General features: G+C 29.5%; 1 pseudogene; it reads right to left on the bottom strand.

Moving 5' to 3' along the window:
* Positions 1-10,556: 10,556 nt before the first annotated feature.
* LOC129301496 (NDR1/HIN1-like protein 12) lies at positions 10,557-11,107 on the bottom strand (annotated as a pseudogene).
* Positions 11,108-11,993: the final 886 nt, after the last annotated feature.

Here is an 11,993-nt window from a genome sequence, read left to right as displayed (position 1 = left end):
GGTAGAGTTTCAAAAACCGAATATAAACGAAATTATTATTTTAATCCAACCTAACCGAGAATATTTTGTTTATATATTCTATTTGATTTTTAATTATTAAAAATTTATTGGATGAAAATTAATTTAATAAAAATTAATTTAATAAAATTTATTTATTATAATAAAATTTATATTTGAATAAATTTTTTAAAAATTAATTTAATAAATTAAAAGTTATTTAAATTATAATAATGATTGAGTAAAAATAAAAAAGAGAATTAGTTGATGATAAAATTTTGCAAAATACCTTCAAAAAATTATCTGAAGTTAAGTTTAAAAAATGAACTTTTAAAGTTTTTTGGATGTGTTTTTTAAATAGATTTTGTAGATAACTTAAAAAAAAAAACCAACCAACTTTAAGAGTAGGTAAATCAAACGGGCCCTCAGTTCTGAACCAATGGGATCATTCTTTGTTTTTTTTTTTTAATAAAAACAAGAGTAATTATTCCAAAACCTTAATATACATTAAAATTTTATTTCGAAACTTCTTAAAATATTCATATTTAATTAAAAACTTTAATTATTTTTTGGCCTGAATAAAAATTATAAATACCAAAAATACCATTTATATTTAAATGCATTGCAAAATATTATTTATATATCATTATTTTCAAAATATATAACTTTATTTATCTTAATCAGATTAATAGTTAAGATAATGACTTGAAATAGATATGAAATAAAAAACATCATTTATTGTTTTGCAAATATTTATATCATATACCAGTATCTGGTCAAAAAAGAAAAACCATATGCCAATATTTTTTCCAATAATATGTATATCATAAATAAATGCATTATGCAAATAATCTCTTACAAATATACCAACACAGTAATTATGGATCAGCAAAAAAAAAAATTCTAGAAATTTTACATTTATATGTATTAAATTATATTAAATCAATTTATTTTGATTTCAAAAGTTACATTAACTTTAAATTTAAAGATAAAGTAAAAAAAATGTAATAACACCGTCTGATAAAAAATTTTAGAAATTGCAAAGGGTTTGAATTTTGTTAGTTCGTTATAGGAAAGTCTTCTTTATTAAAAAAAAAAAACGTTTCATCACTCAAAAGCATTTTGATAACTAATCCATAGAATTTAATTTTAATTCAATTCCTTAATCTTGTAACGTTGTTTCAGAATTTTTAAGTAATTTATAAGGAAAAAAAAATCATTCCAGCTTTATAATTTTGTCCCAATTGCAATTCAATTTCTGTTTGATTTTTAATTTATATTTATAGTTTTCAAAAATCTAATCGTAAGAAGCAACCATTTATTACGTTTACCAAACATACATTTCAAATACAATTTAAATAAACTTTTGAGGAAACCAAAACAAAGTTATAATGACCTAGCATGTTGAATGATTAAGATTGAAGGAATTGATTTGTGTGATGTAAGACTCAGGTGATATTCTCAAGTTTATATACTGGGTTCCAACGTTACAGAGACACTATTACAGGGTAACTTACACACACTACTAGATTATAACCATTGATTATATCATCGTTTATTTAATAGAACTTTTAACAAATTAGCTAACTTCGTTAAAAGTCTTGGCCCTTGAAATCTCATTATTTTATTTATAGGCGGGTGAACAGAAACTGGTTTCCAAATTCCACAGCATTGTCACCATCATTTTTTTTTTTTTTGTGCGTCCAATGGGTGATGATGATGATGATGATGATGATGATGATGATGATGATGATGATAACAGTAATATATTTTTATTATTATTTCTGACCATCCTAATAACATTATTCTTAATACAACTCTATATTTTTATTTTATATTCCTACATATCCATTATAAACATTATACATTTGAAAATATGTATTCTATGAAGCATATAATTAAATGATTTTAATATGAGGGTGTATATTGAACAGGGCTGAACCGGAGATTATCCCGGTTGGATGCCTTGGGAGGTTGGGCCAGCCTCATAGGCCCCATGGTTAGGGGTTGCTTGGGTGTTTATATGGGCCTCTAGGTTGGGTTGGATCCCTAAAGTTTTTAGATTTTGTAGTGGCTATTTTGCCAAGGTTTGAACTTTGAAGGCCAATATTCTATCATTCTAGTATGCATGTATTATTTCGTCTGCGAGTTGTACTCATCCTTGAAGTTTATGCGGCTCTCTAAATGTAGAGAAATAAAGTTGCTTTGCTTATTGGCTTTTTGCATTTCAGAATTTAGCGAGCATAGAAGAGGATTGATGCATGGGTTGATAGTTTCAAATTTAAAGTCTTTGCTCTTAATTTTTTTTTTTTAGTTGCAATAATTATTTGAGCCTGCTGTTCAATTCTCTGACTTTGTCTGATAAGATCTCCAGCGACTTAACAGAAACCAATGTAGACCATGAACTGCAAGACACTTTATTTGAAGCAATGATTTGGGGAAGCTCCTATGACATTGTGTTGGGACCTGCATTCTTTTGACTAATTACAGGTTTGTTGGGGTGGGTTGTTCAACACTCACCCTTGTGTTGTAGATGGGCACAGGAAAGTTGCAATTAAGATCAATTTTGCGACTATATGATAAAGAAATCTTGTGATGATTTGTGCGGAGACTTGCTATCTTTTGAATAAATTATAGATGAAGTTTTATGATACTTGTGCTGCTATAGGTTGGCCAAAAAGTTGCATATAAAGGTACGAATGTATAATATGGAAATCTTTGTTTAGTTCCATCATAGGTAGACCAAAAAGTTGCATATATTTTTGTACAAGTGCACTTACAATATTATACATTCATAAATATACTGATATAAAAATTATTAATTTTTATGAATATATTAATTACAAATCTCGTAATATTGATAATAGAGTAATGAAAATATATCAAATAATGGTCCTTAAAAAGCACATATATGAACTAAAAGATTATATGTAGATTGAGCCAAAGGTAAGTTAAAACCAACACTTTATTAACATATTTAATTGTTAATATTTACTACTGATTCTCAATTACTTTTATATTTATGTGTGTGTGTGTGTGTGTGTAGAGAGTTGTAGGTAATCATGAAAAAGTAATTTGTGCAGTGTATGTTGAGATTGTTGCAAAACAGCAGATGTAGAGGCGAACAGTGAGCTACTGATTGCTCGAGTCGTGTCCGGAAGAATACTGTCCTTAAGAACTATTCCGGTATACCTGGACGGCGGACCAGTAGTCCCCCAGGATTAAACGAGCACTTCTTGCGGTGGAGCAAGGGAACAGAACAGCAGAGACTATGAATGAGAACAGACGAACAGAAGATCAGACGGAGGAGAGGACGAGAACGCTTGCTATCTGTTCTGTCCGCACCCATATCTATTTATAGGCTGAGGAATGAGACAGAAACATTGGATTATAATTACCGGTTAATGCTTCGGTTATACACACATTAAACAACGAACGTTCATGGATTAATGCTTCAGTTACACGCCTTAAACAGCAGAAACATGCACGTCCATTAATCCGAAAATGTTCAGCGTTCAATCTAGAGACATTAGGCAGACAAAACATTAACGCACAGAATTTGATTTCCAGAAAACTGCCAACGCCTCAAGTTCAACTTGAGGTTTTTCGGGTAAGCAAAAATAATTATTTATTTAACCATTTTTTGTAAAAATAACCCGGTAAAAGGAACCCAGTGCCTCTTGAACTCGCGCGTAGGGGGGGCGAATCTGCTGATTTCAACTGCGATTGCCCTAAATTGACCTGTCTCATGTGCGCGAGGCCACTTCTCCTCCAAGCTCATTTTACTAACCCACTTCCTTCCTTAGTATATATACACTAGGAGATTCCTTCCTTTAGTCAATGTGAGACTTTGACACACACACACTTTTGACACACATACAACAGTGTATATGTGATGAGGCACACACTCAACATCATCGCATTGAAAATGATTAAATTTATAAATGAGGTAATTATATTTTTTAAAAAGCTAATTTTATTGTTACTTGAACTAGTTAGTCAATATTTTAATTGTAATTTTATACTTTAATTTATATATTTGACATGCGAATTCATTTTTTGAGAAAGAAGTTAATGACATCCTCACAAGTTGGGCACAATATTTTGTGAATGATACGTGAGGTTTAGATAGTTTTTTTTAGAAAATTATATAAGATCATTCGAGTTTTGTATAATATCTATAAAATTTAGTATTAAAATTTGAATTATTTATATATACTAAAAGTGATTGCCTGGCAATAAATCATATAAAATATTTTAATTTGCAAGAATTGAAAAAATAAATTAAAAAAGAATTAATTTTTTTAAAAATCACTTTTAACCGCAGTTATGACTTTAACTGTTATTAAAAGTCTCACTTTTTAACAAAAAAATTCTACAAGCAACTTTCAACAGTGAACATAAACTAGTTATTCAAAATTTATTAACCGTTATTAAAAATCACATACTTTTAACATCACCTAAAACAATAACAGCTGTAGAATTGCTATTAAGAGTGTTTTTTACCTAATAGTGGTGTGATTCAAGGCTCAGGTGATATTCTCGAGTTTATATATTGGGTTCCAACGTTACAAAGACATTATTACAGGGTAATACACACCCTGCTATATTAAGACCATTGATCATATCATCGTTTATCTAATAGAACTTTTAACAAATTCGCTAACTTCGTTAAAAGTCCTGGCCCTTAAAATCTCATTATTTTATTTCTAGGCCGGTCATCGACCAGAATAGAAACTGGTTTCCAAATTCCACAGCATTGTCACCATCAAATTTTTTTTTTTGGTACGTCCAATGGGTGATGGTGATGATGATAACAACAACAATATATAATAATAATTATTATTATCATCATTATTTCTGACCATCCTAATAATATTATTCTTAATACAATTCCATATATATATATATATATATTATTCCCACCTATCCATTATAAACATTATACGTTTGAAAATATATATATATATATATCTATATGTATTCTATTAAGCATATAATTAAATTATTTTAATGAGAGTGTATATTATGACAGGGCTGAACCGGAGATCATCCCGGTTGGATGCCTTGGGAAGTTGGGCCAGCTTCATAGACCCATGGTTAGGGGTTGGTGGGGTGTTTATTTGGGCCTCTAGGTTGGGTTGGATCCCTAATGTTTTGAGATTTTTTTCCCCCTCATGTTATATCGATAGCAACTTATTATCTGGCACTATTTTTCGTCTGCGTTTGCTTCTTAATTAATAACTCGAATATGCAAGCCCAGCAATAATAATAATGTTAATAATTATACTACAAGATCACATGCATTTGAAGAACTAAAAGTGAAGTTCAAAATTCTTATACGAGTGGTGCAGTGAAAGCCAGAACCAGAAGTGAGAAGATTGAGCCATAAGCTCTCATACCAATCGCCAATCATATCAGCTTTTTCTCTTTTCTCACGAATCCCATTCCTGATCCACTACTTTTGCTCTAGTCTCTCCTCTCACACAAAACACACAATCTTGCATGTTTTTGGTGTTTTCAGGATATGGTGCATATTATTCCTCTTTTTATTGGTATCATTTATTTTGAAATAATGAAACAAGTATAGTTTAATGTGCAAATTTGTGGCGACTGGATAATTAATAATCAATTACTCTTTGAACTCATTTTTTTCGCAGTGATAAAAGGAGTGGAGGAAGGAAATATTTCTAACAATTTAAGATCACAGTAAGACACATACTAATTGAAAAAAAATACTCTCAACATAAACATAATGCAAATATTTATTTCCCGAAGAATATGATATATGATAAATATATAATTCAATAAAAAAAAACTAAATGCTTGTCATGCAAAAAACACATGCATACACGTGTTATATTATTATATGAAAATTATAGATCTTGATCGAGGGCTTTCAATTAAAAAATGACAAATGAGAACGTAACAAATAACAATTTTCATGGACACCTAACAAGGTGAGAGGTAGTAATTTATACATCCGGAAGCTAGTGATTGTTGAACTTTGATGAAGAAAAGCTCAAAGCCAAGATGACGCGCAAACAACAGAAGATATAAAGTGACTTGTAAATGGTTTTGGAGAGTGAGGCAGGTCAAAATATTCTTTTGGTTTTGCGACACCGCTTTCTACTTTTTATTTTTCATAGCATAAAGACAAGTGGCGCTTTCTTCGTCAACTTTGTGCCATGCGTCCATCACTTTCCTTCTCATGCTCACAAAATGCGTGCGTACGTGGAAGAGAATGAATGTGCTCAACCCCGTTTGGATTTCATGTTCAGTATAATTAATTATAAAAATTAATCAATATAAGTAATTATATTATAACATGGATATTATTTTTTAAAATTAATTTTAACATAATTAGATATATTTAAATATTTTAGTCATAGTTAATTTAAATGTCTAAATTACAATAAGTGACATGAGTCTGAAAATAAAAATATTGATAAAATTGCACATAATAATATTAAATTTGTTTTGATCCATTTAAGAAATAAAATATACTACTTCTAATTCTATTTATAATTTATTTTTAACATGTTTCATTATAATCAAGAAAAATTTAAAATTCATTAACTTTCTAAAATTTAATAAGTTTTAAATGTTACTGTTATAAATAAAACTAAAAGGAGTTTATCATAGCGATCCATTTAATGTTAATGGAAAGTAGACAATAAATATTGATGAAAAATAGATGATAGAATAAAAGTAAAGTGACGGTGACAATTTCCATTGAATTTTCAAACACGTTTCAATCAATGCAAAAACAATTAAAATCACTGAAAGCAAAAATATTCATAAAGAAATATAAAGAAGAAAATATAAATATAAATAGTAAAAAAAGATAATGATAATGACTTGTTTTGACATGGCTGCAGGGGCATAGATGAGAATGACAATAAAATTATATATAATGTTATTAAAAAAATTATTTTTACTATTTAACAAACAATATATATATATATATATATATAACTTAGGGATGTGCATTGCACCTTACCCAGAAGTTTGAATTAAATTTTTTTATTATTATAGTTCAAATATATAAATTAAATAAATTAAACAATAAATGAATATATTCAAGTTTAAACGAATTTAATAAATGCATATACAATGGCCCACAATGCACTTAACATTTTGCGAGGGAGAATTCACATGCGTTGTTTTGCAAAAAAGAATAGTGATGTAATGGTATATTCGGCATCAATTTGATAATTGATACTGAGAAGTTGATGAGTGGACGATCCAGAACGCTGCTATGGAAGTAGAATGTTAGTAGGGGGATTCCCCTCAAAACCGTAGTTTTAGGATTGCATAATTGATTATGGAACCTATCTAAACAAGCACTTTGTGCTTTGTACGTATTTACTTCGATCGCATTTGATGTTCATCAAGTATAATGAGCACCGCGTGCTTATCAATTCAAAAGCTGATCTAAGCTCACTAATTCATCGTAAAATAATCTCTTTATATTTTAAAATGATTTTTAAATATCTTTAATATTCTATTTATTAAAATAAAAATTTATGGAAAAATTAATATTAAATCTATACAAGTATATATGCAGATAATCAATTTATAAAAATTTTAATATTAAATGAAATTACCCAAGTTATATCTATATTATTCAAAATATATTTGGATAGTTAATTTGTAAAATTAAAAAATTTTAATACTAAAATAGTCAATCCAGATTAAATATGTATTGGTCAAATTGATTATAAATAAATTTATTAAAAACTTAAATTTGACAAAAAATAAAAATATATAGCTTTAAGTTTGAAGGTGATGAGTAGTTTGATGCTGGTTTTCTCATGAGCACAAGAAACAGTCTATGTTTAATACTATTTTTTTTATAATTTTTATTTTAATAAATATAATATTAAAAACATATAAAAATTACTATAAGCTGAACAACATAAATTATTTTAAGATAAATTAAAGGGCTTAGATCAGTTTTGGGCTGATCATCATACATGAGTAGCATTGAGCAATGCGAGCACAATATGTTTCATACCTAAGTCAAAGGATCAGTTTTAGGGCTCATCAAGGGTGCTCAATGAGATATGAACCATCTAGATTTAATCTGGATGGTTCAAATTTAAAGCTTTATCTTTATTTTATTTTAATCTTATATTTATTAAAATAAAAATTTATAACATTTAATAAATTTGTTTTATAACTGTTTATTACCAACTTGGATAGTTGATACTTAAAATTTTTAACTTGTAATTTTTTAAAAAATATTTTTTGAAAAGTGTCAATTAGAATATTATCTTTCTTTACTTGTAATATTATATTTATCAAAATAAAAACTCAATTTTTTAAAAAATTAATATTAGTTTTGGATTGTCCAAATACATGTGGATAGGTAATTTATAAAAATGTAAACTTTTTAGAATAAATTAGCCGTAAAAAATATATTAACAAGGGATTATAGAAGAAGTTTTTAAAGATTGTGGAACGTCGTTCATTTACAATCAATTGGGATGCAATTTTCCCTTTTTATCTCCAAAAGCAATAAAAAAAAACTTGTGCAACAAAATAGTAAAATTTTTATAACTGAATGATTATAATTATAGCCTTTCTACAACCATATATCGTTTCAATATTTAAATATTTTTTAATACCTTATCATTAGCTTAGGCATAATATATTTCAGATCTAAAAATGAAAATAAGATTTTAAATTTGAGAAGAAGGGGGTTTTTAATTATTTTAATTTAAATTAAATATAATCTGGCCACATTGCAAAACATTTGAAATGTTAGGCTAATATTCTTGTTTGATTTTATTAAATGAGCTACATGTGCAAAAGTCTCAAATTTTAATATTATTGAACAATTTAATTAAATATATACTTTCTTGATGAGTGACCAACAACTTTATTACAGATTCTTCTGATAAATTTTAAAAATTTTAATTTAAAAATATAAAATAAAACTAAATAAAAAAATTTAAATTTGGAGAATAATGAACATCGTTCGTCACTAGCATGAATTTATATATACTTTCTTGATGAGTGACCAACAACTTTATTACAGATTCGAAGATCACAAGCATGAATTTAATGACAAATTTTCAACAAACCTTGAACATTCTCCGCGTAAACTTCAAGCTCAAGATAATTACTCACGCTCCTTTCATTATTTTTAGAAGTCATATTCTATAAAGTTTGGTTGGTGCTTCATGTAAATCATTTTCTCTTATTTCTTTTAATCCTCGATACTCTCTCTATTAAAAATATAAAGTATTTTTTAAAGAATTGAATATTAAAAAAATATAAGAATTTTTAATCTTTTGAGGTGTAATCATTATTTTTTTTAAGTGTCCCTATTAATAATGACTTTATATTTATTGTAAGGTGTTTAATAGGGATAAATATGAAAAATAAGATTAATTTAAAAGTAGATAACTACTTTATTGGGGTAAAATTTAGTTAAAAATGCCTTATATTTTTAAACAGATAGAGTATATAATTTTAAAAAATATTTTCTAATAAAATTTAAAGAGAAGTGTAATATTTCATTTTCAAGAAAACTCTTGCCGCCATATTAAATATGCTTTTTTCAAATTTAAGAATAAAATTAGAAAGTGATTTATTTTTAGGATAAATTTATTATTCTAACTTACTTAGTATTTACAAGTGGCTTGAAGAAAAAAATTACACACAAGTTTCACAAAAAATATTTAAATATTATAAGGTTTATTGGCAATTTAACAAAATAGATTGACTATTATTTAAATATTTTGTGAAGCAACTCAAAATAATTTCCCAAAAATAAAAAGAATGGAGGAAGTATATGTATAAGTATAATGAATAAAGTGTTTCATATTTCTTAAAAAAGAACCAAGAAATAAATAAATGACATTTTACCCTAATTTTATTTTGAATCAATGAGCATTCTCAATTTTAAACTATTATGTGAATAATATTGTAGATTTTAAATTCTTGAAATATACAAAAATTCTTTCAACTTTTAATTTGTGAGTGCTCAAAATTTCATTATTAAGTTAAAAAAAGCATTATTTTTATAGTTATGAGACTTAAATACATGCTAATGTGGCACCCATTTTAATTCTTCAAAATAATGGCCCATCTTACCAATTTAAAGGTGATGTTTTATGCGCTCAAATTTAAAAATTAAAAAAAATTACACATTTTAAAAATTAAAGGTACAGCGTGCCGTTGGCAGGAGAGTATATGGGAGGATATTTGTCAACCTTCTCAGTTCTTTCTCTTGTTTTTTTTTTTTGGCCAAATTCTCAGTTCTCATTGAAGCAACCAATTTTGGTTGAGAAATATGACACAATAACGGAAAATCTAGTTACAGGTGCGAGAGAATTAGAGGTTAATGAAGCTATTAAAATAAAATAAAATACATGTAGAAGAAGGAGATGAATCAGATGATGAGGGGGAAAAAGAAAAAAGAGAAGCGGGCAGGCTCAGAATTGATTACAGTTATCAGAGAAATGAATCAAAATTTCAGAATCTACAACGCAAGGAGAAGCTGCGAGCAATGGAACCTGACCCACAAATCCCTTCTTGACGACCCATCAAAGGTCACACTTGACGTACACTCCATAGTGCCCAGTCCGTAGGCTCCTGCCTTCCACCTCAGCCTCCCCTGCACCACCACTCTCACATCCCACCACTCCGTAGCTCTCGTCCGCCGCCAACCCATTCGCAATCTCCGCCGACACCGCCACCGGAGATCCCCCAATCATCGGCGACACCGCCACCATGCTGCGCCGCTTCATGTACAGCGGCGGCAGCACATCATAGGCGCTGTGATCGCCTCGTTCCTGTACAACACCACGGCCGAGAGCCTGTCGAAGTAGATCGACAAGCGACGGTTAGGGTTTCTGATCAGCAGGGTGAATTGAAGGGAGGTGGTGAGGTACGGCGGCGCTGTGGCGTTGAGGCCGTAGACAGCGGCACCAACGACGGTGAATCTGGGCTTGTGGGGACGGTACACGAACCAGAGGACGAGCAGGGTGATGCCGGCTAGGAGGAGGAAGATGGTAATGCAGGAGCAGAGAGCGCGTTTGGGCATGTGGGATTCGGAACCTTTGGGCATGTTGTATTTCTCGTCCTCGAGGTCGTGACCGTGTTTTTGGAGTGGGCACGGAGATGTGGGGCGGCCGAGGGTTCTGTTCTGCATGGGAGAAGCTGATTGGAGTTGAAGGGGTTTTGGAGGCTAATGAGGAGGAAGGAAAGTGGAGCTGTGGAGTGAAGGAAAATGGGCAGGACTCTCAAGACAAGAAAAGAATAAGCGAAAAGGATTCGATCTATCACTTGGAGTTGAAGTGGAGGTCAGTTACGTTTCTCAGTTCTCATTTTTCAGAGATTACTAATCTATGACGATCTATTAATTGACTAATCTTTTTCAAGCTGTGTTTTCTCTTTTGCGTTTTGCTTTCTCTTGAATCTTCACTTGCTTTTCCTTTCCATTTAAACCTTTTTTTTCCCCTCGCTTTTGCTGAAAATAATGCTTTAGTTCCTTAATCTCACACTTTGAGATAAGATAAGATAAGACGGCAATGTTCAGATTCATGATGAAGCTTCTGGTGTAAGATATATCAAAAAGAAATCAGAATCTTATGCTTTATGGAATAGCATTTTGCGATCTAAATAATGTTTTTTGCATAGCTTTCATGTACTACGTTATATCATCGAAAATTATACATGAATATTTCATTAATAGTATTTTTTTTAAGTTCGTCGACTTTTATAACATACAATCAGGTATATATGTGTGGTAATGTTTCTGCGTCTTGCACAACATCATTTATTACTCAAGATACCCCAAACAAAAAAAAAAGACATGTAGCCAGTTTGTCATTAGCCCATTGCGCCACCCTATATTCAGTTGTGGAAAACAAATATATTTCATGACTAATTAACGTCAACAACAATAATAAAATTGAAGTATTTAATAGGGTTAAGTTTAGTAGAAGAGACTAGTTTTTCATGACATAATGAATTTAAGT

Source organism: Prosopis cineraria, unplaced genomic scaffold (genome assembly GCF_029017545.1).
Source record: "Prosopis cineraria cultivar Desert tree isolate PC_DT_omini unplaced genomic scaffold, ASM2901754v1 PC2152, whole genome shotgun sequence".
In the NCBI taxonomy this organism is placed as follows: domain Eukaryota; kingdom Viridiplantae; phylum Streptophyta; class Magnoliopsida; order Fabales; family Fabaceae; genus Prosopis; species Prosopis cineraria.
The sequence above is the reverse complement of the archived record's forward strand: the minus strand, read 5'-3'. Positions and strand labels throughout refer to the sequence as shown.